The sequence below is a fragment of the Bubalus bubalis genome, chromosome 9 (assembly GCF_019923935.1).
Source record: "Bubalus bubalis isolate 160015118507 breed Murrah chromosome 9, NDDB_SH_1, whole genome shotgun sequence".
Classification (NCBI taxonomy): domain Eukaryota; kingdom Metazoa; phylum Chordata; class Mammalia; order Artiodactyla; family Bovidae; genus Bubalus; species Bubalus bubalis.
In genome coordinates, this window is record NC_059165.1 from 27,792,735 (window position 1) to 27,813,836 (window position 21,102).

Sequence of the window (21,102 nt, forward strand, 5' to 3'; positions counted from 1 at the left end):
TGACGGTAAGATTGCAGATTTCTGGGGCTTTCTGTGCACCTGTTTTCTCATCTGTCTCCTGCATGTGTAGCTACATAGATTTCTTTCTTTCTTTTTCTTTTTTTTTTTGGCCACACCACACAGCATGCAAGATCTTAGTTTTTAGTTCCCCAAGGATCGAACCCATGTCCCTGCAGTAGAAGCACAGTTTTAACCACTAGACCCGCCAGTGAGTCCCGAAGATACATAGATTAGTAGTCCCAGTTATTGCCTACCATTTCAGGATGAATCTCTTGCAGGGCCAGTATAGATGTCATTGTGTGAAGAGTCAGGTTATACACTGTATATAAATTATATTTTTATGATGTTCCCTTCCACTTCTCATATTCAGTTCTACCCATCAGAGTAAGCCAAACTCTTCACTGAAACCCCCTTTCCCAAGGTTTTTACACACAAAAAAAAGGGCTTTGTCTCCTTTTGGATAATTTTCTTCTAAGAGCCACTCAAAGCAAAGGGTGATCATATTTATTGGCAATTGATTTATCTTTCTTAAAGTGATAAACTTTAAACTTAGACATTTTATGATCCGACACACCTACCTTGCTATGTAAAACTGAAGCATTTTGAATGGCTTTTATTTTTTTTCAAGATAACTCATTCAAAACAGTATAATTTAAAAGCCAAAATTTTGAACAAAATAAAAAAAAGCACACACATTTGCTTTCCATACCAAGTGAAGCTCATTCTTCACTGATCTTTCAGAGGAAATTTACATTTAGCAAACTGAGCTGGCTCGTTTTAATTGTTCACCCTTGTTGCCTGATAGCTTCTACAGTCTAAACAACCAACATGTTAACATTTCATTTTCAACTAGCTACTTTGCTATAATGTGAATGCTGCTGCTGCTGCTAAGTCACTTCAGTTATGTCTGACTCTGTGCGACCCCATAGACGGCAGCCCACCAGGCTCCCCCGTCCCTGGGATTCTCCAGGCAAAAACACTGGAGTGGGTTGCCATTTCCTTCTCCAATGCAGGAAAGTGAAAAGTGAAAGTGAGGTCACTCAATCGTGTCCGACTCTCAGCGACCCCATGGACTGCAGCCTACCAGGCTCCTCTGTCCATGGGATTTTCCAGGCAAGAGTACTGGAATGCCATTGCTTACTACTGGGGTGCCATTGCTTACTGCCTTAAAATATATGTATTTTAAATGTTGCAAATGGATTTTGAAAGAAGCTAATCTCCACTTCAGAGGTAAATGCATAAAAGAGTTGGTATAAATGCTCTATACAGTGGCACATATTTCATTATACATTTTAATTTTCTCACAGACAAATCCTTCAAGAAGTGTGTATCCAGCATTCCTTTTTACAAGTAATCTTCAAGGTAATAATGAAGAAAAATTAAGAAAGCTTCTTATCTCTGTAGGTGGTTTTCCTTAGCAGCAAAAACTGATCTCAGAGAAATTTCTTCAGTTCAGTTCAGTTCAGTTCAGTCGCTCATCGTGTCTGACTCTTTGCGACCCTATGAATTGCAGCACGCCAGGCCTCCCTGTCCATCACCAACTCCCGGAGTTCACTGAGACTCACATCCATCAAGTCAGTGATGCCATCCAGCCATCTCATCTGCTGTCATCCCCTTCTCCTCCTGCCCCCAATCCCTCCCAGCATCAGAGTCTTTTCCAATGAGTCAACTCTTCACATGAGGTGGCCAAAGTACTGGAGTTTCAGCTTTAGCGTCATTCCTTCCAAAGAAATCCCAGGGCTGATCTCCTTCAGAATGGACTGGTTGGATCTCCTTGCAGTCCAAGGGACTCTCAAGAGCCTTCTCCAACACCACAGTTCAAAAGCATCAATTCTTCGGTGCTCAACCTTCTTCACAGTCCAACTCTCACATCCATACATGACCACATGAAAAACCATAGCCTTGACTAAACAGACCTTTGTTGGCAAAGTAATATCTCTGCTTTTGAATATGCTGTCTAGGTTGGTCATAACTTTCCTTCCAAGGAGTAAGCGTCTTTTAATTTCATGGCTGCAATCATCATCTGCAGTGATTTTGGAGCCCAAAAATATTAAGTCTGACACTGTTTCCACAGTTTCCTCATCTATTTCCCATGAAGTGATGGGACCAGATGCCTTTAGTGTAGTACAATTCCACATAACTGAGAAAAGTAGAGAAGCAAAAACCAAAGGATAAAAGGAAAAATATACCCAATAGAATTCAGAGTTCCAGAGAATAACAAGGAGAGGCAAGACAGCCTTAAGTGAACAATGGAAAGAAATACAGGGAAACAATAGAATGGGAAAGACTAGTTCATTCACTCATTCAATCATGTGCAACTCTTTGCAATCCCATGGACTGCAGTATGCCAGGCTTTCCAGTCCATCACCAACTCCTGGAGCTTACTCAAACTCGCGTCTATCGAGTCAGTGATACCATCAAACCATCTCATCCTCTGTCGTCCCCTTCTCCTCCCACCTTCAATCTTTCCCAGCATCAGGGTCTTTACAAATGAGTCAGTTCTTAGCATCAGGTGGCCAAAGGATTGGAGCTTCAGCTTCATCATCAGTCCTTCCAATGAATATTCAGGACTGATTTCCTTTAGGATGGACTGGTTGGATCTCCTTGCAGTCCAAGGGACTCTCAAGAGTCTTCTCCAACACCACAGTTCAAAAGCATCAATTCTTCAGTGCTTAGCCTTCTTTATAGTCCAACTCTCACATCCATACATGACCACTGGAAAAACCATAGCTTTGACTAGAAGGACCTTTGTTGGCAAAGTAATGTCTTTGCTTTTTAGCATGCTGTCTAGGCTTGTCATAGCTTCTCTTCCAAGGAGCAAGCATCTTTTAATTTAATGACTGCAGTGACCATCTGCAGTGATTTTGGAGAGCCCCCCCAAAAGTCTCTGTTTCCACTGTTTTGCCATATATTTGCCATGAAGTGATGGGACTGGATGCCATGATCTTCGTTTTCTGAATGTTGAGCTTTAAGCCAACTTTTTCACTCTCCTCTTTCACTTTCATCAAGAGACTCTTTAGTTCTTTTTCGCTTTCTGCCATAAGGGTGGTATCATCTGCATATCTCAGGTTATTGATATTTCTCCTGGCAATCTTGATTCCAGCTTGTGCTTCATCCAGCTTGGTATTTCACATGACATATTCTGCATAAAATTTAATAAGCAGAATGACAACATACAGTCTTGATGTACACCTTTCCCAATTTGGAACCAGTCTATTGTTATATGTCCAGTTCTAACTGTTGCTTCTTGACCAGCATACAGATTTCTCAGGAGGCAGGTCAGGTGGTCTGATATTCCCATCTCTTTAAGAATTTTCCACAGTTAGTTGTCATACACATGTTCAAAGGCTTTGATGTAGCCAATAAAGCAGAAGTACATGTTTTTCTAGAGCTCTCTTGCTTTTTCAATGATCCAGCGGATGTTGGCAATTTGATTTCAGGTTCCTCTGCCTTTTCTAAAACCAGCTTGAACATCTGGAAGTTCACGGTTCACCTACTGTTTAAGCCTGGCTTGGAGAATTTTGAGCATTACTTTACTAGCGTGTAAGATGAGTGCAATTGTGCGGTAGTTTGAGCATTCTTTGGCATTGCCTTTCTTTGAGATTGGAATGAACACTGACCTTTTCCAGTCCTGTGGCCACTGCTGAGTATTCCAAATTTGCTGGCACACTGCGTGCAGCACTTTCACAGCATCACCTTAAAGAATTTGAAATAGCTCAACTGGAATTCCATCACCTCCACTAGCTTTGTTCATGTTGATCCTTCCTAAGGGCCACTTGACTTCGCATTCTAAGATGTCTGGCTCTAGGTGAGTGATCAACCATTGTGATTATCTGGGTTGTGAAGATCTTTTTTGTACAGTTCTTCTGTGTATTCTTGCCACCTCTTCTTAATATCTTCTGCTCCTGTTAGGTCCATACCATTTCTGTCCTTTATTTTGCCCATCTTTGCATGAAATATTCCCTTGGTATCTTTAATTTTCTTGAAGAGATCTCTAGTCTTTCTCATTGTATTGTTTTCCTCTATTTCTTCGCATTGATCACTGAGGAAGGTTTTCTTATCTCTCCTTGCTATTCTTTGGAACTCTGCATTCCGATGGGTGTATCTTTCCTTTTCTCCTTTGCCTGTAGCTTTTCTTCTTTTCTTGGCTATTTGTAAGGCCTCCTCAGGCAACCATTTTGCCTTTTTCATTTCTTTTTCTTGGAGGTGATCTTGATCACTGCCTCCTGTATAATATCACAAATCTCTATCCATAGTTCTTCAGGCACTCTATCAGATCTAATCCCTTGAATCTATTTGTCTCTTCCATTGTATAATCATAAGAGATTTGATTTAGGTTATACCTGAATGGTCTAGTGGTTTTCCCTACTTTCTTCAATTTAAGACTGAATTTTCCAATACGGAGTTCATGATCTGAGCCACAGAAAGACTAGAGATCTCTTCAAGAAAATTGGAGATACCAAGGGAATATTTCATGCAGATAGGCACTATAAAACACAGAAACAGAAAGGACCTAACAGAAGAAGAGATTAAGAAGAGGTGGCAAGAATATACAGAAGAATTGAACAAAAAAGGTCTTAATGACCCATATAACCACGATGGTTGATCAGTCACCTAGAGCCAGACATCCTGGAGTGTGAAGTCAAGTGGGCCTTAGGAAGCATCACTATGAGCAAAGGTCGTGGAGTTGATGGAATTCCATCCAAGCTATTTCAAATCATAAAAGATGACACTATTAAAGTGCTGCACTCAGTATGCCAGCAAATCTGGAAAACATCAGTGGCACAGGACTGGAAAATGTCCGTTTTCATTCCAATCCCAAAGAAGGGCAATGTCAAAGAATGCTCAAACTACCAGACAATTGTGCTCATTTCACATGCTAGCAGGTGCTTCCCAAGTGGTGCTAGTGGTAAAAAAAAAAAAAACCCTGCATGCCAATGCAGGAGATGAGGGTTCTATCCCTGATTTGGGAAGATCCCCTGGAGGAGGGTATGGCAACCCACTCCAGTATTCTTGCCTGGAGAATCCCATGGATAGAGGAGTTTGGTGGGTTACAGTCCATAGGGTCACAAAGAGTCGGACATGACTGAAGTGACTTAGCATGCATGCATGCACATACTAGCAAGGTAATGCTCAAAATCCTTCAAGCTATCTATCCTTCAACAGTATGTGAACCAAGAAATTCCAGATGTACAAGTTTAATTTAGAAAAGGCAGAGGAATCAGAGATCAAATTGCCAACATCTGTTGGATCATAGAAAAGCAAGGGAATTCCAGAAAAACATCTACTTCTGCTTCATTGACTATGCTAAAGCCTTTGACTGTGTGTATCATAACCAACTGTGGAAAATTATTAAAGAGATGGGAATACCTGCCTCCTGAGAAACCCATATGCAGGTCAAGAAGCAACAGTTAGAACAATGGACCCGTTCCAAATCGGGAAAGGAGTTCATCAACGCTGTATATTGTCACTCTGCTTATTTAACTTATATGCAGAGTATGTCGTGCAAAATGCTGGGCTAGATGAAACACAAACTGGAATCAAGATTGCTGGGAGAAATATCAACAGCCTCAGATATGCAGATGATACCACCCTGATGTCAGAAAGCAAAGAGGAACTAAAGAGCCTCTAGATGAAGGTAAAGTGCCCTCTCATCACATGCTATGCATATGACTTATAACTGTGATACTAACCTTGACCACTTTGTTCAGATGGTATTTGTCAAACTTCTACACTCTAAAGCTACTCTTTTTCACCTTTTCCATACAGTACTCTTGGGCAGGATGTTAATTCGGATGTGCAATCCAAACTAACAGAGTAGGGAGTTACGTTCTATTTCCTTGAGGACAGAATATCTACATAAATTATGTGGAATTCTTTTTGGATGAACAATTTGTCTTTTTTATCCAATTTATTTTTTTTAACCAATCCTATTTTCGTATAGCCATTTGCAGTCATAAATATTTATTTTATACTTTGGGTTATGATCAAATACAACTGTATTTACTTTGTTGCTCAAATCATTTCAGCTTTGGCTAGGCCATTGGGAGAGTTTTAAGTTGGCTCCTGTATTTCTTTGATGTTCTCCATCATTGTGGCCTTTTTAGGGTCTTTTTGTTTAGTTGTTTTTGCCTTTTTTTTTTCTTTTTGAGAGCTTCCTTACTTTCTGGCACGGTAAGATGCTCCAGGGTCATTTTATATATTTCTTGCTCTAGTCCTAGAATTAGATGTTCCTCCAAGGAGTGCTGGTTTCTTTTATTGCAGAATGGTAAAACACAAAACAAAACAGCAAGATCTGAATCCTAGGTGCTTAACATTTTACGAAGCCGTTGGTAATTTATAATCAGTTTTTCCTAAAAAAAATGAGCAACTTTCCTGAACATTTTCCAGGTGACACATTTACACATGGTAAAATCTGAAGAACATCTGGGATTTTTAGCTTGGCATTCCTATCAATGGCAATCCAGGTGTACAATAGAAAATGTACCCAAGCTAGGCAAAGAACACTTTTCATAACCTTTTTTCGTGTATGTGATGTGAGTCAGATATGAAAGACAGCAACTGACTTGAAGGTAATGTTATTTATGTTACATTATAAACAATGGATGGCATCACCAACTCATGAATTTGAGCAAGCTCTGGGAGATGGTGAAAGACAGGGAAGCCTGGCATGCTGCAGGGCATGGGGTCACAGAGTATTGGACGTGACTGAGTGACCAAACAGCAACATGTTACTTATATTATATCACACTTTCCAAAAGTCATGTTGGTAAAACAGAAAGGAAAATGTGTTGGTCCCCTGCCCCACCTGCCTGCCTCAGAACCCTAAAATCATTCGAAAAATTTCTTCTAAAAACTTAAAAAATGATTTTTTTTAAGGTAAAGTTGGACTAGGCCAAGTGGATATTTTACTAAAACATTCCACTGGAGTCTTAGAGGAAAAAAGGGAGGTACTTCTTCCAGTTATGGGAGCACTAATGCAAACCAGTTTGGTATTTGGTTGATTCGTTTCTAGTTTAATACAGCAGGACCTCATTCTAGCCCCGCCCTGTGCTGGGTTGGGTAATTCTGCTCCCTTCATTTTGGCCATTCCAGTGTTTTCCACATCTGCCCTCCCCACTCCATCCTTCTTTCTATAGCTGGGGCGTATCTTCAGTCTTCATATGCATCTTGCTCCCACTTACACTTAACTCGCCCCTTAACTCTTCAGTTTTTGGTCAGTTCTTGAGACCATGATTTAAGCCTATACTATTTCAGACTCTTACTGAGCTTTTGAAACACAGCCTAAGAAATGGTGAATTACTCAACTACATGTGGTATATCAAGCCTACATTTGGGAGTTCTATAATCTTGCCAAAGATTTTAAGAAAACTGTAACCTGTGTTCTCATCTTTTCCTCTCTCCTGAGACAATATATTTGAATTAACATATATCTCTTCTCATTTTCTCTCTTTCTTTTCCTCATCATAGTATCATTTAATCCAAGATTGCACCCAAACCAAGGCTGTTTACACAAAATCCCTGAGAGGGGATTGTTTACCACCTACTCAAACATCGTCATTGCTTGGAACTCATTTCTTTGTGAAGTTTGCTGTTTCAATTTTGGACAGATCAGTTTATGGAAAACTGTCCTTCATACTGAAATGAAATTTATCTTATCATCTGTACCCATCATTCCTAGAATCAAATGAGGCACTATATGTAGAAACTTTTTAAGAAAGCAAAACCCTGAATAAATAAAAAGTATATTAATATCAATTCTACTATGTAGAGTTTGCAACTTTGACAAGCATTAATGTCTTATCCAAGCCATGGGAATGTGAATGTGAGAATATGGCAAAGGATGCTCTTCACAGGTTTCTGAAAAGCTCCCTCCAATTTCACACTAATCCATTAATCACTGTTTTTTAAACTGTTCTATTTCAGCAATAAAAGACAAAGGCCAAGCTAAGCCAAGAGCTAGAAAATAGAAACAAAGTCAAAACAAGAAAAAAACGAACAAAACAGAACAGAACCCAAGACTGAAGCCCATCAGAAGCCAGAAAAAGTAGGAGGCAGTTGATAAGACTGAATCATCTCTGCTGGCTAGGACACTTTGGTCTCTGAGATCAGTGGAGGCAGTGGTTTCTCTGCTGTCTGCTTCAGAAGTATTTCTGCTTCTCTCCTCATGGTCAGAGAGATCTTCAGAGTACTTGAGAAATTGTTCCAGTTTGAGCCCATCAAATAAGCAGCAGCACTGGTTTGGAAAAAAAGAATCCCAATTGAAGGCTTGAGAAGATTCCCAAATTGACTCTCCAAAGGTCATTTTGAAAGCTGTCCTTAAGGCTTGGTTGGGTATGCTTTGCTTCCAAGCTGAGCTATGGATGAACTATCCTGCCAGCAGTCCTGGATTTGGGAGTCAAGAGAGGCCAAGAACAGAGCAGGGCAGGACTCCACGTCTGCTGGTGTCCACAAGACACATTTGGCAAGCACTCCCAAATCCAAACTTTCACAGAGCGTCAGAAATCACTGGAAGCCATGGGGTATGTCAAAGACTGTAAAAAGATCACCTTGATCCAAATAACACAAAATCCTTGGATACACACAAGATGGCCTATGAGGGAATTTCAGGCTCATAAAACTTACCAGGCACTTCTCACAGAGAGTGAGAAATTGGTTCAATATATAACATAAATGATTAAATATGAGTAACTTCTAGATCCTTTGGAATTGAAATTAGTAGTATATATCACTTAGAACATAAACTCAGAGTTCATGATAAAGTCTAGAATATGGCACATGACTTTCTACTGTGATAATTAGACCCTTATATCCAGAGATCTCATTTATTTTTGTAGAGACAAAATCTCAATGTTTTCTTAATCTCATCATGATCTTTCCATAAATATTAGCTTTGATAGCAATCTTAACTTTTGGATAAAAGCCCTAAACTAGCTGGAAAATTTCTAAGATATTTATTGTACACACTACTGTTCACTGGAATGAATATAAATCTATAAAATGCTCTTGGCTAAAACGAAAGATCATGCTGATACATTTTCTTTAAAGATTAATAATACAATAAATAGTGAAAACCTCGCTTGGAATATTTAGCCAATGTGAGGAATTAAATCTTACATTGTGCCCTCCTCCTCAAACTGGAATATAATACAACAAGCCAAATTCCAAGTGGAAGCATATTAGTTATTCTTTTCTTTATTTTTTTTCCAACCTTAGGTAGGTATAATTGACAAATTGAAATTGTCACTGTATATTTAAGGTATACAGTGTGCTATTTTGATAAATATATACATTGTGAAATGATTACCATAATCAATCAAGCTAATTAATATACCTATCATCTCATACTATTTTTTTTCCCTCCCCCTTTCGGAGAAGGCAATGGCACCCCACTCCAGTACTCTTGCCTGGAAAATCCCATGGATGGAGGAGCCTGGTGGGCTGCAGTCCATGGGGTCACTAAGAGTTGGACACGACTGAGCGACTTCACTTTCACTCACTTGGTGAGAAAGAATAAGTCTACTCTTTTAGCTAATTTTAAGTGTACAATACAGTATTATTAACAATAGTTTCCATGCTGTACATTCAGTCTCCAGAGTGTATTCATCCTAAATAACTAAAGCTTTGTATCCTTTCATCATTTCCTCATTTTTCCCCATCCTCCATCCTCTGGTAACTACCAAACTACTCTCTGCTTTGGAGAGGTTGATTTTATAAAATTCCACATATAAGTGAGATCATGCAGTATTTATTTTTCTGTATCTGTCTTATTTCACTTAGCATAATGTCCGCCAGGTTTATCCATATTATTGCAAACAATAAGGATTTTCTTCCTTTGAAGAGTATATGATATGTCTAGTTTGTGGAAGATTTTTATCCTAAAAGGGTGTTGAATCTTATCATCTTATCAAATGCTTTTCTGCATCTGTTGAGTGAATCATACAATTTTTTACTTAGGCATTATTGAATGCTAACTAAATGATACCATTTAGTACACAGAAAAATTGACTCTGTACAATTCAGAATAAAAATTAAGATTAGCCCTTAATCTTAATGAGGGCTAATCAAATGAAGGTCAAATGACCTTCATTTGACCACAATACTGAAGTGGCATTCTGTATATCATGTCCCAAGTCCATTTTAACTATCTCTATTTTGTGTTTTAAACAACAGAATATAGCGTGCTTAGTGATACTCTTCTTAGAGGAATTAAAACAAAGTCCTAGAATCAGCTTCATCTCTGCCTGTTACTGCTGCTCAAGCATTGTAGTATGGATTTTGTCCAAGAAGATGAACTCCCTCTTTTCTCATAATACAGAGTATAACAGACACTCACCATTGATCTAGCTACTTAAAAATACTTTCCATGGAAGATGATGTAAAGAAAAACCTTTCATCATATCCACCTACTTGCAGCCTCACTTTTCTTTTTCTTTCAAATAAACCTCCCATGAAGCTTGCCCTGAACGCCAAACACTCCTGAAGTACATCCATTGACTCCTGAAGACAGAATTGGAGGGCAGGCCTTAAAGGTCACGTAGTTCAGCCACCCCCACAAACACTCTCACTTCCGAGCTTCTTCTGGGTTATGTCACCTCCCTTAGTTCCCAATGGGATGAGACATTTAAATTACAACAACTCATTCAGAAACACAAAGCAGCTGCTGATTGGAGTCGGCCTCAGCATTTGTGTTTGAGAGAGGGTCCTGGTTGTCTGGTTCACTCCCAAAAATTATTATAGATGATTCAATTGGGTCACATAACACAAGGTTTAAAAAATAACAACCCTCTTATTGACACATGACCTAGAACTAAGACAGAGGACTTTAGTTCTTGTGATGAAATATTTGGCTCTATGGAAATGTCACTAGCTTTGTTTCTTTTCACGTGGGAAGCCAAGTTATATTTTCATATTAGGCTTATTTTCAACTGTGTCATCCTTGTGGTATCTCAATAAATTGAACCACTCAAAAGGTGCTTTCTGCTCAGCAAAAATAAGCTACAAAATCTTTTTCAAATAAGAGACTGTAAGAGTCATCATCTCCTCTTTCCATGCCCTCCCTGGCTGCTGGCTTGGTGACCTGGGGCTTTTACCTGGTGGTCTGATGAGTCATGGCATTAAAAAAAGATGATAACAAGGATGTTTGGGTGGTGAGATGGAGAGGCAATTAAAAACCTGCTGGGTGGGCTTTTTCCTGTAGGGCCTAGATGCTCATTTGGATGATGTTAGTGGATTCTCTTTGTAGTGCCTACGACTATTCTAGAAAATGGAGTAGGAAGGGAATGTGAAGCCAGACCCATCAGAACAGACTGTCCAGACTCTTAGTCTCCGTGGATTTTACCCTCTTTGAAAGATCTCCAAAAAAGTTACTTAAAAAAAAAAAAAATCAGTTATAAAGTTGACTTGGAAGAACAATCTGAACACAAGCAAGCTTGACCACAGAGGGGAGTGTGTCTGATGGTGGGCTGTCATATAACTCCCCATCTTGTCTCTTAAACCAGTTCCTTCCGAGTTCTCTCTCTTTGCTGATACTGTTCGCAACCTCCAAGAGCCAGCTAGACCAGAGACTTTGGAATTCTCTTCAATCCCCCTTCCTCATCCACTCACACATGGTAAGTTCTCAAATATTTCTTGTCATTTCCTTGCCAATGGCTACCACGCAAGTTGAGGGCCTCATCTCATCACCACCGGGTCCGGCAGTGGTCTTTGAACTCTGTCCATTCTCTTCGCCCCATCCTGTGTCCCCAGAATGATCTTTCCAAAATTCAAGTCCAAATACATCCATGCTTAAAAGCCTTCAATGGCTCATCCCAAATATAGGTCACTTTGGATTGTAAATCCTCATTCCATACTAATTAATATAATATAATGACCTATATTTGAGAGGTATATAGCTTAAGAGTGTGGATTCTGGAGTGGGAGTGGGAGCCTGACTGGTCCTTTTACCATCTGTGTGATCTTCAGGAAGTACTGAGCCTCTCTGAATTTCAGTTACTTCATTTGTAAAATAGGGAAAGTAACAGGATCTACCTCATGAATTGTTGTGAGGATTAAACTGTTGTTGTTGTTTAGCTTTGAAGTCATGTCTGACTCTTCTGAGACCCCATGGGTTGTAGCCCACCAGGCTTCTCTGTCCATGTGATTTCCCGGGCAAGAATATTGATATGGGTTGCCATTTCCTTCTCCAGGGGGTCTTCCTGACCCAGGGATCAAACTCACATCTCCTGCTTGGGAGGCAGATTCTTTACCATTGAGCCACCTGGGAAGTTGGAGGATTAAATTAGATAATGCAAAACACACTTGACATGATGCCTGACAGCTAATTACTGCTCAGTGCTTGAAAAGTTTTACTACTTTGTTGTTTTAACCTTTCTGGCTCTAGTATTTGCTTTTTCTCAAACATTCTTAGCCATATTCAACTTTTGTCTGTCTCCAGAGGATATTTTGATTTTCCACCATTTTTTCAGGTCCTGCCCAGGAGGAAGAGGAAGACTAGATAGAAAAATGCTTAAAGAAGCTATGGATCCTTGAAAGTTGCTAGACTTTGGGTTGAATGAGTGCAGTGTAATCCATAATTGTTTCCCCACAATTATGCTGAGATATAAACCGTTGCTAGGATCAAAGTGTAAGACAGACTGTCTCCTTTATCGAGCGGATTCGGTGAAGGCCAAGTTATAGTAGCAGATGAGTCATACAAAGCTGGTGAAAACTGGTGTTTCAGGAAGACAAGTTTAGTAAAAATGGGCGCACAGAGGGGAAATTCTGTGGAACACCATCCTATAATGCCAGTAAGGGGCAGATTCTTAAAAGTGCCACATCAGGTTGGGCCACTTTGCCAGGACTGAACTTCTTTGCTGATTTCTTCACATTTCAATGGTTATTTCAATTGTCCCTTGCCTATTTCCCTTCCCTAACTCCCGCAGTGTTATGTACCTACTCTTGGAAGCTCTCTAATTTGTTTCTTCTATTAGAGCACATACCACGGTACGTGTAGTCATCTCTGGCTTATTATATGTCTTCCTTGTTAGGTTTGACTCTGTCAGTCATATTCAGATACATGGTAGTATCAATCAAGTGATTGTTTGTTAAATGACAGCATGCAAAGCAAATTTCTTTCTAAGATATGTTTTTGACGTGGCTGAACTTTTTTCTGCTCTTCTAATTTCTCTCAGGTACACAGTACTTTAAAAGGAAGAAAAATTTATAAGACCTTTGACTGACAACCTACAAAAGCAAAAGCTGAGTAAGGATACCAACACTTGAATCCAAGGATAATGGAAAAATAACATCTGACTGGAATAAATGGATATATATATATATATATGCCATGCTAGCATGTGAGTAGAGTAGAAGCAAATTAGGTTGATCCACAGAAAAGCAAATAAGGGTTCTTGGAAAAATATAGGAACTGAAGAACTGGTAGTTCTGGCTGACCTGAGTGTAAAATGCTTCATTAATTTTGCTGGTAAATTCTTTTCCTGGCAATCTGGTTCTCTGGGTCTGCTATTTACCAACTGTGTGGTCTTGAGGAACTTTGATTCTTTGAGTCTCAAATTTCTCATATATAAAATGGAGTGAGAATGCTATTCTACCTACTTTATCAGTTTCAACTTTCAAAAAGGGGAATATGTGATAGCATAGCTTTAGCTTGGTCATAGCATTTCCATGAATAAGTGAGGGTAAAAGGGAAATGCTGATTGTGTGGTTGCTTGTCATGTTTTAACTAATGTAAAATTTTAGAACCTACGATTAAGCTTGAACTCATCATTGAGGTAATGCTTTGTGTTTTCACATTAAAAATTAATGATTACCTAAAATATTGAGTGAATGCTTTCCTTATCAAAATTCTGAAATTGTTTTACTGCATTAGTCCAAGTCAGCAATGTAATTATGCAGGCCTTTGTAGTTTGTTTTTGAAGATTAGAATTCATCTTATGAGTAGTTTGTTAGAATTCATATCACACACAAAGTAGAACATTTTAAGGTAAAATAAGTGTTTGAACTAAATGAATTTGTTTATACTCTTAACTTTTTGGTACCTGACATTGTAAAACTGTAGTTTAATTGACGGTGTGATATTAATATGCTTGAAGTGACTTTATAGGAATTTGATTGCTATTATAACTACAATTATAAACAGTAACAAGCCAGATAACAGAGAGCTTTTGGGACGAGCTTTCCAAGCAAATAAGAACACCTGGTCACTCATTGGGTGTAATTTGATATAATATAGGAATGTTAACTTTCATATAACTGGATTTAAATAGCTTTTGCCTATACTTGCTTCACTTAATATTAGTGATTGAGAAATATTTCCTGGCTAAGTAATTGATATATGAATGATACTTACTAGATTTGTAGAAGGTATTTGAAATATCTTAAACTCTTTGTTTATTATCTCATTTATAGTTTTCATTTTTTCATAACCAGGTAGATAAAATTTGTTAAATATTGTAAACTTTCCTTTTCACATCTAATGAAATCATACTCAGGAAGAATCTATTTAAAGTCATTTGTGAAAAGAGGTGTGAATAGTTGGTTCTATAAATAAAGGTTTTACATATTTTGAAATAGGATATGATACCATCAAAAATCACAAGAACTGTCTGGAAATGTAAGGAATTTTAAACAAGCAGTTACTTGTTTTACAAAGTTCATTCAAATATGTATCCACCTTTCTTCATCCCAGGCAATTTTCTGCAGATCTCTTCCAACTAATATTAAGTTGTAAGTGCTGAGCTAAATGAATTTATCTATGCTGTCATCTTTGGGTACCTGATGTTATAAACCTGGAAATCTAATTGGAAATATGATATCAATATGCTATCTTTAGGAGTTTGATTATATGACTTATTTTATGAAGCAAGAACTAATAAAATTGCTAGTTATTTTAATCAAGAACCATTTGAATGCTTATAAATTAAAGATATTTAGATGTCAAGGCAATAAAGCCTGTGAAATGAAATGGACCAGATAACTATTTAAAAGAATTCCCATCTGTCAAGTTGCATAAAATAACACAGCCTAGAAATGAGGATTAATTTTCTCTCAGATAACATGTTATCTTGTTTTAATGTGATTAAAAATCCCCACTGGGTCTGATGCTAATCTCTCTTCCAAAGGCGTGGATCTTATCAAGTTTGGAGCCATTCTGGAAATAAGAGAGTACTCTACAGAAGAACTCTCAAGAGCCAGTATCAGTTTTTATAATCTGTTTCTGGGCTAATGAGAGAGTGGTTGAGTTTACACAGATTATCACTTGTGGCTGTCTCATCAACTTGACATTGAACAGGAAGAGAATTCAAAGCTCAAGGAGGCTCAGACAAGGTCAGACAGGTAGAAACTGGGAGACCATTTTTTTAGTGGTTTACCTTAAAATGCTTTAGGTTTTGGTTTTTGTTTTTTTTAATCTTATCATCTCCTGATGTCCCTAAAACTTCCTTCTCTAGCTTAGAGGCTTACATTATATAAAGAGTCTTTGCTTTTAAAAATTCAATATGTTATTCATCAAACAAACATTTATTGAGTATCTGTTATGGACCAGTTACTGTGCTGAAGGGGCTGGGGATGTAACTTTGAGTGAGGACCAGGAGCTGCTTTTCCTTCTGAGGCTCACATAGCGGTGAAGTGGGCATTAACCTGAAGGACACAGAGGCAGGGAGGACGCTGAAAGTGTCCTTCCTCTTTAAATGCTTCTTGTCCCTGCAGCCTTTGGTTATGATGCTGCCTATGTTTATGTCCTCCTGTCACTTTATATTTGAATGAATATCCATCTATGCATTCATTATTCTTTCAACGAATGTCATTTGAGTGACTCCATCATCTTTCTAACAATTGAGTGATAGTCTTGCTCTCGGGCATCTTATGGTCTAGTGTGGGAGATAATATACACACATATACATATGATGATGCCATGCCATTCAGAGTTATGGAAGTTCAGATAAAGGGGGGATGATTTCCAGTTGATAGGGTCAAGCAAGGCTTCATGGATGAAGAGCTTGTAAATGGAGCCTTATGATTAGTGAGATTATGAACATAGGGCAAAAAGAGAAAAGTAGTTCAGGTAAAGGACAAGAGAACAAAGGCATAAAATTGAAAACCCAGAGAATCAACAGAGCAAGGGTAAGCATTCAGTTTGGACTTATTATCTCAGTTTTGATGGATTAGTTGGGAAGAGAAAAGAGATATAAAGAAGAACATTAAAAGCAACTAATAGTTACTTGCTGCCAAGGGCCACTGCAAAATCCTCAGGTATTTGGAAGCTTCCTTGAATGAGACACACTTTGAAACTCTAGATCTTCTGCAACCACCCACTCCATGGTGCTGTTCCTCTAAGTTCCAATTCTCTTACACTACCTAGATATTTAGGAATGTACCGCATTAGACATGACAGATATTGGGGCCAAATACTCAACAATAGTTGGAAACATGTAACTTGGAAAGACATGTCTTCATTTTGAAATTGAATTCCAGACAAAACTTTTGGGATTTCAGGGCTGGTTACAAAGGTTGAACTTGTATGAAGTTCAGCAAAGTTCACTTCTAGGGATCCTGGAGAGAATTAGGTGTAAATCAGAACCAGTCGAGGTGGCAGTCTGCACGCACACATTCATCGGTACAGACAGACTTGCCCCAGTCTTCTGTAGCTTTAGATGGAAACCATGTGAAATGCCTTGACAATGCACAGCTTTGGCTGGAAGCCTAGCCAGTTCAGTGCCTTCCATTTGAACCTGAACTTACTGCAGGGTCCATATCCTGCCCACAGAAAATAAGAAGCTTGAAGCAGTAGGTGGGCCCAAACTATTGATTGTCCTTCCTGCCCTGACCTACATTCTGTAAAATTTATGACAATGTGATCACCTCACATTTCCATGTAAGTTAGAACATGAAAGGGGAAGCTGAACCTGCTGGGGCTTCCATGATTGGATTTTTCCAGTTGGCATCAATTTCTGTTCCTAGATAGAATTATGACAAAAAGAAAAGAATGGTAGGGAGCCAATATTGTCTTACTGTAACAGGATCTGTTTCATTGAAGGTCATCAATTATGTTAGCATTTTGATCCACCTGTAAAATGTATACTTTTTGAATTTTGAATTGTTTGGTGAGTGGTATTTAACTTAAAAAAGAATCAGAGCTGTGCCTACTAATGCCTTCAGTGCACTTTCCCTGGTTAAAGAAATCTAAAAACTTCAGCATTGCTGTCTTGGGACTTTTCTCCTTTATACAAGTCAAAGGTGCAAATTTTAGACACAAAGACATGCTGATGTTTCCTATTAGAATGTGCTTGAATAACTGAGGTGATGTTTTGGTACATTGTTTAAGAATATTAGACAGAAAGCTGTGTGCAGTATGGCTTAATGTATATTTATCATAGCAACTGAAAATATATCTAAGCTTCATATTGTCACTCCCTATACAGTACAATAAAAAGTTACTGAGTCCTAAACGGTGTGAAAAAATTTTAAAAAGGGCTCCATTGTCACATGAGTGAAATGTACAAATGAGAGCAATGTGTTTCGATGTCATAAAACAAGCTTCAAAGGTGGGCATCAAAATGAATCTATTTTTAAAAGTCTGCATTTTGATAATGTGCATTTTATGGCTTATTTGCAAGGTCTGGTACAAAGGAGTACAATCTCCCTCTCCCACTAGGCTGTAGCCATCAAGTACTTTTCAGACATGTTGGCTCCAATAGGAAAGAGGAAAGCATCTGTGTACTAATAGACATTATTTCCATATTTAAGATGTTTATCACAGTAACAACCAAGTTTACTTATTTTTTTTCCAAGTGACTTGCCTTCTTAGTTTAAACCATCAGGTTAAAATGAAAAAAAAAAAAAAAAAAAAAAGGACAAAAGACCACACTTCCTTTCAACGAAAGGTGTAATCACTGATTTTTCTTGCAATGTTCCAGAAGAAAGTGGCACTGCTGAGTGATATGTGCGTCCCAGGGCTAGCGGCTGGAGGGCAAAAACCACTTTTTATCCATGATTGACAAATAATACATAATGAGAAGAGAGAAGCAATTCGAGTTTTAAATTTCACTCTCTCTGGCTGTTCAGGGCAGCTGGGCACTCTTGTTCTCACTTGGTAAGCTTTGAGGTGCTGCCAGGAAAGGGGACCTGAGTGACAATTGTTTTGCTCCTCGTAGGATCCCCTAAAGCTCTATAAATATGTGTGGCTTGCTCTTTCAAAGAGGATCCAGCTGCTAACAATTCCCTCATTTCTCCTCGGAATGAAAATCTTGGGGGTCTGGAAATGTCTTGCATGCTTATAATGACCACAGTAGAGTAAGGCTAAGATTTTAAATCCTGACAAGTGGCCTCGCAAGCAGGGAGTCCATTGCTAACTGATGAGTAAGCAGTTGGAGGGAGAGGGGCCGAGTCCACAGAAAAGAAAAATCAAAGCAGATCTCTGTTGCTTTCATAAATAAGCTGTATGAAGTGGTGTTGCAGATATTCAAAGGTTTTACATTTCACAAAATTAAGACATGCTTAATGTAATTAATCTAGGAAATGTGTAAAAGAAAAACCTGCAGATTAAATCTAAAACAACTAGAGATAGCTGATGTTAACATTTTTGGTCTCTTTTAGATTTCTTTATGTCTCTATCTCTATATTTTGTCTGTGTCAGTTCTCATATCTGTATCTATCTGTAACTGTATCTACATACAATACATACTCATATATTTCCATCCATCCATCAGTCTAAGTAGCTATGTCATGTGGCCTTCTTCCTAATACTTCACTTCCAACTAAAGTTGTGCTCCATCTATCCTTCCAACTGATAGATTCTTATCAGGCCTAAAATTTTGGATTCATCCTCTTCTCTTTCTCTCTCATACCACTTCTATTGCATCAGCAATACCTGTCAATCTTAAGTATTTACTCAGAATCCAACCAATTGTCATCTCCTCCTTCCTACCTCCCTGGTCCAGCCATCATCATTTATGTGGATTATTGTGACAATCTCTGAACTAACCTCTGTGCTTCTGCCGTGTCTCCTTCATCTCCAACAGGATGGTGAGGCTGAGCCTTGAGAAACGCATTAGACCATTCATTCTTCTTCACTGAGATCTCTAACGGCTTCCCATCTCATTCAGAGTAAAGTACAGAGTTTGTACAATGGCTAAAGTTACTTGGGGTCTCTCAATGGGATGTTGTTGGCATTGGAGGCGAAGCAGTTTCCCACCATACAAAACAACCCTACAGAGTGTCTCTGCACCCCTTAAGTGTCAGTAGGGTCCCAGAGTCATTGTAACAACTAAAAACACGTCTCCCCAACATTTCCAAATGCACCCGAGGGGGAACCCCTGTCCCCCCAACCTATGTTGGAGAACCATTCTGGCTTCCCCACCCACAATCCTCTCCCAAATCATCTCCACTATTTCCCCTGGCTTACTCTGTTACAGCTTTGCTCATGGGTAGATAGAGTCCGGTCTAACAGGGTGCCTCGCATTTGCTGCTGTATGAACACAAATGTCATCTCAGTGAGGGAGCCTTCTTGCTCAACACTTCATATCCACTACATTATTTTTGTTCCTTGGCATTTAACAGTCTTAAACATACTACTGGCTTCCTTATTACTCTTGGTCATTATGGTCTAGCATTCTGCCTCACTAGAATGTAAACATCATGAAGGCAGGGGATTGGTCTATTGTGTTCTAAAAATCTCAATAGTTAGAGCTCTCCTGGCACACAGTAGGCACTCAATAAATAATGATCGTTAGAGATTTTTAAAATAGATATTTTAATATATTGGGTGTTCAGAGAATTTACAAAGTTAATGTTTCTTAATATTTTTTATGTCAGGAAACTTTCTGAAGGTCTGGTGGAAGCTATGAATCCGCTCCCAAGGAAAGTGTATATCTATGTGCATGCATGTGCACTCGAACATTCTTTTCCCAGAGCATTCTTAAAGACAGGTAGAAAGCTGACAACAGAGTTGAGTAGGCCATTGACAGGTAAATGGCTCTTCTCAAAAAACACTGAGGGACCAGCTTGAATCTGGAAACCAGGAAGGAGGACCTGAAGCAAAGTCTTTTCCTACTCTGCTTATTTTTTACTGACTTGGAGGGAAGAATTGACTACATACACATCAAATTTGCAGAGATAGAAATAAAGAAGAGAGAGTTCTAGAATCAAATACAACCTTGACAGGTTGGAATAAAGGCCAATATAAACATGATGAGACTTAATAGGGATAGATAAGAAGTCCAAATGTCCAATTGTGGAAGTATATGATGGTAAAGATGAACTTTAACAGAAGTTGGGGGTTCCAGTCGAGTGCAACCACATGTGAGTCAACAGAGATTTGCAGCTGCCAAAATAACTAATTAAGCTTTAAGACTGCATAGATCAAGCTATTATAGTGAAATGATTCAATATCCTCTGCTATGTTCTGTTGGACATGATAATACCTGTAATGCTCTGGCCAGCTTGGGCTGCCAAGAATTTGGTGGAATATAATGAGAGAAGAAACAACCAGGGGATGAAGAGAGTCTTACTAACCAGAAGCCATAGGTGTTTCACCTGAAGAACGGGAGGCTTTGAGGCAACATGATGAAGAAAGTAAAAGTGTTAGTTGCTCAGTTGTGTCTGACTCTTTGTTACCTCATGGACTAATAATAACTGCTGGCTAAGTCATGTCCTAATCTTCTTTTTTTGAGACTTCATGGACTGTAGCCTGCCAGGCTCCTATGTGCATGGGATTTTCCAGGCAAGAATACTGGAGTGGGATGCCTTTTCCTTTTCCAGGAGATCTTCCTGACCCAGGGATGAAACACAGGTCTACCCCATTGTGGGCAGCATCTTTATCGTTTGAGTCATCAGGGACGTCATGATTATCATCTTTAAATATTAAAAAAGTCTGTCATGTGATTACCATTACCCCAGAGGGAAAATGAAGGACTATTGGGGGGAAAGTTACAATAAATCATTTTTTCCCTACATGCGAAAAAGAATTCTTTTGAAGTACAAATTGTGAAAATTTAAGTGGGGGCTTGCCCTCATTGGAGAATTGAAGATTTAAAAAATCAGTTTGGTAGGAATGCCATAAAAATAATAAAAGTGTTGGATTGCCTTTCTTCAGATCCCTCCTTG

The 21,102-nt window shown here is 38.7% G+C and overlaps 1 long non-coding RNA gene across 3 annotated transcripts; it reads left to right on the forward strand.

The window, feature by feature from the left end:
- The first annotated feature begins 1,107 nt into the window (after positions 1 to 1,107).
- LOC102400018 lies at positions 1,108 to 17,447 on the forward strand. 3 transcript variants are annotated; one of them, XR_006553196.2, is made up of 4 exons: positions 1,108 to 1,362; positions 7,927 to 8,522; positions 11,502 to 11,612; positions 13,173 to 17,447. It is a non-coding gene; the product is annotated as an uncharacterized LOC102400018 (long non-coding RNA). The 3 variants fall into 3 exon arrangements; XR_006553195.2 differs by lacking the exon at positions 1,108 to 1,362 and adding an exon at positions 5,600 to 5,638; XR_327919.4 differs by lacking the exon at positions 1,108 to 1,362 and having other exon boundaries at positions 5,646 to 8,522.
- Positions 17,448 to 21,102: the final 3,655 nt, after the last annotated feature.